This window comes from Leucopleurus acutus (genome assembly GCF_964270905.1).
Source record: "Leucopleurus acutus genome assembly, chromosome: 3".
NCBI lineage: Eukaryota > Metazoa > Chordata > Mammalia > Artiodactyla > Delphinidae > Leucopleurus > Leucopleurus acutus.
This window is the reverse complement of record NC_139145.1, coordinates 132,121,344-132,127,343: the sequence shown is the minus strand read 5'-3', so window position 1 is coordinate 132,127,343 and position 6,000 is coordinate 132,121,344. Positions and strand designations below refer to the sequence as shown.

Here is a 6,000-nt window from a genome sequence, read left to right as displayed (position 1 = left end):
CCGTGGAGGGGCAGTGTACAGGCGAGTATGTGATCTCGCAGCCGCCCAGGCCCCAGCGGGGTACTCCGCGCATCGCGCGCGCCGCGGCACCTCCGAACATCTAGCAGTGGAAGACGCCGCGGCGCGCGCCACTCGAGCGCGCTCGGCCGCCTCCCGAAGCAGCGTTCCCCTCTGGCCCCCACCCCCGGCGGCCCCACTATCCCGGGCTCCGGGCTGGCCCCGGATTGGGGGAAGGGAGGGGGGGGGCTCCTCAGGGAGCAGCGGGGAATTCCCCCTTCCACCGAACCTTCCCGATTGTTCACCGTCCTCACGTCAGCAGCAGGGGGTAATCCCCAACTCCAGCTGCTCCTGACGTCACCGCACGGAGCCACCGCCCCCTGCGCGCCCCTGCCTCCGGGACCTCCTCGAAGCCCCGCCCCTAGGCATAACCACGCCCTCCACCCCTCCCCCCAGCCGCCCGACGTAGAGGGCGGAGCTTCTTTGGCCGGGGCGTGAGCGGTTGCTTGGGCCAGAAGGTTCTTTGGTGGAGGTGCTCCTCCTGCTGCCCCGCCCAGTAGGTTCGTTCGCACCGATTCTTCCACACCCTATCTCCCTCCTCCTTCTCCTCGCCCCGCCTTTCCTCTCCCGTCTCCTCAGCTCCTCTAGTTCCTTCCCCGCCTCGCCACCTTCCACGATCTCGCGAGACTTGGCCCAGAACATTGCGGATCGGGTCGGCGCCATTTTGGGACTGAGACTGGTTGTGGGGGAGGGAAAAGCGGCAAAAGGGGATTATTCAAAGTACCGAAAACCTCCTCCCGGGATCGAGCGCAGCGGCACCCCCAGGCCAGGGGCACCTCTGGTGTCGCAGAAGGTAACAGCGTCCTCTGGGCTCGGCGCCGGGGTCTGGGGAGGGGAGGGGGGTGCCCGTGTCGGCGTTAAGGTTTGAGGGGTCGGGAGCGGCGTTGGCTGCGCGAAGTGTGAGGCTGTCCGCGGGCGGCGGCGGGGGGGAGGTGGCGGGAGAGCAAGGAGAGAGAGGGGAGGACAGCGCGGGGAGGCCCCTCTAGGTGTTGGTCCTGGTGGAGCGGAGGTGGCAGTTGTGGGGAGGGGGTGGGTGGCTTAGCCTGGGCGGCTGGTGGGGGGGGTTGTTTGGCGGAGGCTGGGAACGAGTCCGGCGCCGTCCGTGCTTGGTCTTCCCCGCTCCGGCCTCTCGCACGCGCCCGCCTCCTTCCGCACCGCTGCCGCTCTCGGAGGGCTGAGGGAGTCGAGGCCGAGTTGTGGCCTTCGGTGGTTTCTCAGCGCGCCCGGTCAGCCCGCCTCTCGAGGTCCGTGGCCCGAGCTGTGGACTGAGGCGAGCGCTGTCTAGTCCCTCTGAGTCCCGTGGGGTCTGAGGGGACTGGTCTGTTTGGGAGAGAGAACCACTCTGAACGCGGTTTACGAGAAGGGCTAGGTTCTTCCACCCCCTCAGCGCTGTGAGAAAGAAACCTGTTTTCTTAATTCAAGGAAATTGGGAAGCCTCACATTTCCTTGCTGCCCTTAGAAGCCGGGTAAGTCTCACGTTCGGGCGAATTTAAGGAATGTTCTCGCCCCACTTCTCAGGCACTAACCTTCCTACTCTGAGCGGGGAAAACATGCCTCTTCTTTTGGACATTCTTATTTGGAGGGAGCGTCTTTCTCTTTATATCCCTCATTCTCTAAGTTGCATTTAGTAATAATGCTCGGTGGCAGCACACCTGTCTATTCGTTTTCCTTTGGTAGATTGAATAGAAAATACAGAAGGTCTTTTGTAAGATTGTTTGCTTGTTTCATAGTTTGTAATATTTATTCAACGTATAAGGAGGTTTGCTTATATAATCCTGTTAGCTTATATCCGCACCCCCTTCCCACTTGAAATCAGCGCTTGCCCTCCATAATACCATCTCCCATCGTTTTTCCCTTGTCTCTACATATCCTGAAGTCCTCTTCATACTCTTGACTTTTTTGGGGTGCTTGCTTGGTATAGAAGTGCATTTCTGTCCAGAGGTTGACTGTTTAGGTTGGGGATTAATTTTTAGCTCAAAATTAAAGCTCACTGTGTAATTTAAATTGTTTTTTATAACTTTTACAGGTGATTGAATTACTCAGATATGAAGATCATCTTCTAGGTTTTGTGTAAAAGGCCCCGGATATTTCAAGTGGCCATTTTGGAATTACAATGTTTCTGGATAATTTTGCCCCAGAAGTTTATTAAAATTGGCAAGAATCATCTCTGAAGTGAATTGGTAGTAGTGAACAATTCTACAAGCTTTAAAGAGACCCAGGCATTTCTTCAGTATTTTGGTTCAAACGGATTATATAACTGGTTAAAGTATTTCAGCTGGTAGTATTTTTGCCCTCCCCCGCCCCCCAATCCCTCCCCTCTTGTTGGTGTTCTTCAGCCAGAACTGTAAGATATGTTTGATTTGTGTACTGAGTAATTTCTCTGCAGTTTCAAATTACTGTTTAAATATTGCTGAAGTTTCATGGCAGTTTATTTTTACCTTTATTTAAAGTTTTAGGAATTTTTGACCTCAGCCCTTTTCATGTCACAATGGGACAGCTTTTCTAAATGAAGACATTGAACGAATACAGTTTTTTTGCTTTTATCTTTTATTTACATGGAAATTTAAGATGTTGCAGTTTCCCAGCAGCACGGTAGTATTGAGATAGCTGTGTGTCTCTGTTTATGCTGATGTTTAGGAATGCTCTTCAGATGTGAAACTTTCTTTTTGTTTTTGCTTTTTGGCTCGTAAATTGGATATTTCATCTGGAGTGGATAAGTACAACAGTGACAAGTACATGGAATAATAAAGAAGACTTTAAAATCTTAAATCCAAGGAACTTGGCTAATTCTGGAGATAACCATATGAAAACTTTAAAACAGAAGTATGGGTAGCTGACTGAAGTAACTCTATGTCAAGTAGCCATAGGTTAAGTATCTTCAAAGAACTTGGATTTTATTTCAGAGGATACAAAATAAAAAAACAAACTGGAAAACATAAAGATTACAGAGAAAAACCCAACACCTTCCTGTGCAGTCCTGTTGGAATTTGTAAGTACCGTATGGTGAGCAAATCAAATGTCTGTTTGTAAACTGTAATGAGAGTCAACTTTATCCCTGTGTTATTCTTGGAAGCCTTTCAGTTTCTTGCAATAAGATTGCTTGGCTTCAGTTTCCTGAGCAGTCTGAAAACAACTATTAAGTAAATTGAAATGCAGAAAGAATTAAAAGTTAAGAATATTTCAGATGGAACAGTCCAAATTTGAAGTTTTTGTGCTTCTAAAGTAAAAGACAAAATCCATATGGTCAGTATGGCTTTATGGATTGGTAGAAAGGTAGGAAAAAAACACAACAAATAGCCAGTTTACTTTTCTAAATATGAGTGTAAATTGTGTTCTAAATACAGTTTAGTGTTCCAATTTAGAGTTAGGTAGTTGTTTAAAACAAATTATAGGGCTTGACTTTTAATCTGGTATTTCATGAAGTAAATTGTTTTAAGGGGTAACAGTTCCTAACTTTTTAATCCATTATAGAAATTTCTTGAAACACTTTTTGAAGTGGTTTTGTATTTCAAATTATTCCTTAAGATCTGACTTCCAAAAAGTCAGTTCATTACTAGGAACAGAAACTGAGAGGAAGTGAGCAAGGTGCACTAAGAACCTTTCAAATAACTTAAAAAAAAAACAACCAAAAAAACCCACAAAAAACAAGTATGTTTTCTCCCTTGGAAGGTTATGCTGCCTTAAGTTTATAAACAAAGCTTGTTAAAAAAGTTGTGAATGTTAATTGCTGTAATAGAAATCTTTTGACAAATAAGAGTATCATCTTTTAATAATATTTGTATATTTGAGGATTGAGTGGTGTTACGATTTGTTACTGCATTTAGTTTTTCACTGAATCATAGGCATTGAGTAGAAGTGTTTGTTTTTAAAAAGTTAAGTTTATTTTTAAACAATTTATATCAACAGATCAATGTAGCTAAAATTAGAGTTTATTTCATTTAATTATTTTTCTGAGATTAAAAAATTGTAATTTTTGAACACTTTGCCAAGATGGCCTAATAACTGGTCAGTTGCTCATTTATCTTGAACACAGAACTTTTTTTTGTTGTTATACTGTTGTATCTTGTTAGCTCACTTAGAGCAGAAGAGATAGGTGAGTCCGAAAGATTGTAGGTATTTAGATATACATATATGGTATTTACTTTCTGATGTAAAATTGAGATTAGAGTTCAATAAATCTCTCTGTTAGAATAGAATAAGATATTTGTGTTTTCTGGGTCAGAGCTGTGTGTAGTACTGCTAATTGAGTTTCCACCTTGATTTATGTAAAATTATGATGAGAACAACCCCTCTTCCCCCCCCCCCTTATTTTTTTATGCTTCAGAGGGCTTGTATTTTATGTTCCTTAACTTAGTGGATTTTCAAGTTACTTGTCTAAGAACATTCATTTTAAACGTGATTGAGAAGTTGAACTGGAAGTGAATAGCCTTTATTTATAGAAAAGAACCACATAACATTTACTATTTGTGATTATTTTTCTTTAAATTTCTCCTATTGATGATGTTACTCCAAGCAGTAGTATCAGGATAACGATTATTCAGTGACCAGGGTTTTTTTTTTAATATAAATTTATCTATCTATCTATCTGTTTATTTATTTATGGCTATGTTGGGTCTTCGTTGCTGTGTGCGGGCGTTCTCTAGTTGCGGTGAGCAGGGGCTACTCCTCGTTGCAGTGTGTGGGCTTCTCATTGTGGCTTCTCTTGTTGCAGAGCATGGGCTCTAGGCGTGCAGGCTTCAGTAGTTGTGGCACGTAGGCTTCAGTAGTTGTGGCACGTGGGCTCAGTAGTTGTGGCTTGCAGGCTCCAGAGCTCAGGCTCAGTAGTTGCGGCGCAGGGGCTTAGCTACTCCGCGGCATGTGGGATCTTCCCGGACCAGGAATGGAATCTGTGTCCCCTGCATTGGCAGGCAGATTCTTAACCACTGTGCGACCAGGGAAGCCCGACCAGGTTCAGTTAGCTCTAATCCTTGGATAGTCTGACATTCGTGAAATTTGCTTACAGTAGTTGTTCAAGGACAGATTAACTCAACTTGAGTTTTTGATAAATATTTAATTATTTTCTTTGCATTGAAATATACAGTACCAGTAGTAACTGGAACAATTGCTGGGTTGCTTCTTTTCCCCCCCTTAAGTACCTGTCTCCCCTACTCCCATTTTTTCCCCCTTTTTTCCCCCTCCTGTGCCTGAAAAATATATAGGTCTAAAATGACAATTATAATGACAAACGTTTATAGATGATGATAGTGTCATGTATTTTGCTGTGTACATAGTATATCTTAGAGGAAAGTACTATTGTTACAGCGGTATAGGTGAGAAATTTAAGATTTTAGGGAGACTGAGACTGGGAGAGAGTTACTTGGTTATGACCAAGGTTAGGTTGGAGTCTTGACCAAATTTCCAAGTCGGACTCCAGAGTCCCAAATGCTTAATCACTAGTCATATTTAATACTGCCTTCATGTGGATTTTACTTTATTAACTCATTCTTTTTGAGCATAATCACTGATGTTTTTGTTTTTCTTCTTATTTACTGCTTCTCTTTAGTTAATATTGATTACTAGTGGCGCTTGGAGACCAGCTGAAAGAAGATAAACTACTGTTAGTTTTGCTATTTGTTAGTAGCTATTTGAGGGATAACTCTGGTTAGCTAAAAATAAAAATGTTGTTTCAGGTTATGGAGTGAACATAAGAGAGAAGAAAATAAAATTTAAAGTTAGCAAGAGAAGGGAATAAGGATGGGGACCTCTAATCTGAAAGTAAAATTACAAGTGAGGATAGAACCTAAACCCAGGCCAGATTATCTTTGAGTCAACCACTTTTTCTGCTTAATTTTTGATGAAAATGTTTTGATAACAGTTTAGTTCCAGGTAAGGGTAGTGATGTAGAAAAGGGTAATTTCTGGGAGTTAGGAGATTTTTGGTCTTGGATTTGGAATATCTAGAAAA

General features: G+C 43.6%; 1 protein-coding gene across 2 annotated transcripts in view; it reads left to right on the top strand.

The window, feature by feature from the left end:
• The first annotated feature begins 674 nt into the window (after positions 1–674).
• The window catches only part of GPBP1 (GC-rich promoter binding protein 1), a 72,410-nt gene continuing 67,084 nt past the window's right edge, over positions 675–6,000 (top strand). Inside the window, exons 1-2 of one of the 2 annotated variants that reach the window (XM_082837234.1) lie at positions 675–850; positions 2,084–3,046. The gene's annotated coding sequence lies outside the window, so the exon portion shown is untranslated. The remainder of the gene's footprint in view (positions 851–2,083; positions 3,047–6,000) is intronic. The other variant, XM_082837235.1, reaches the window with a different exon arrangement.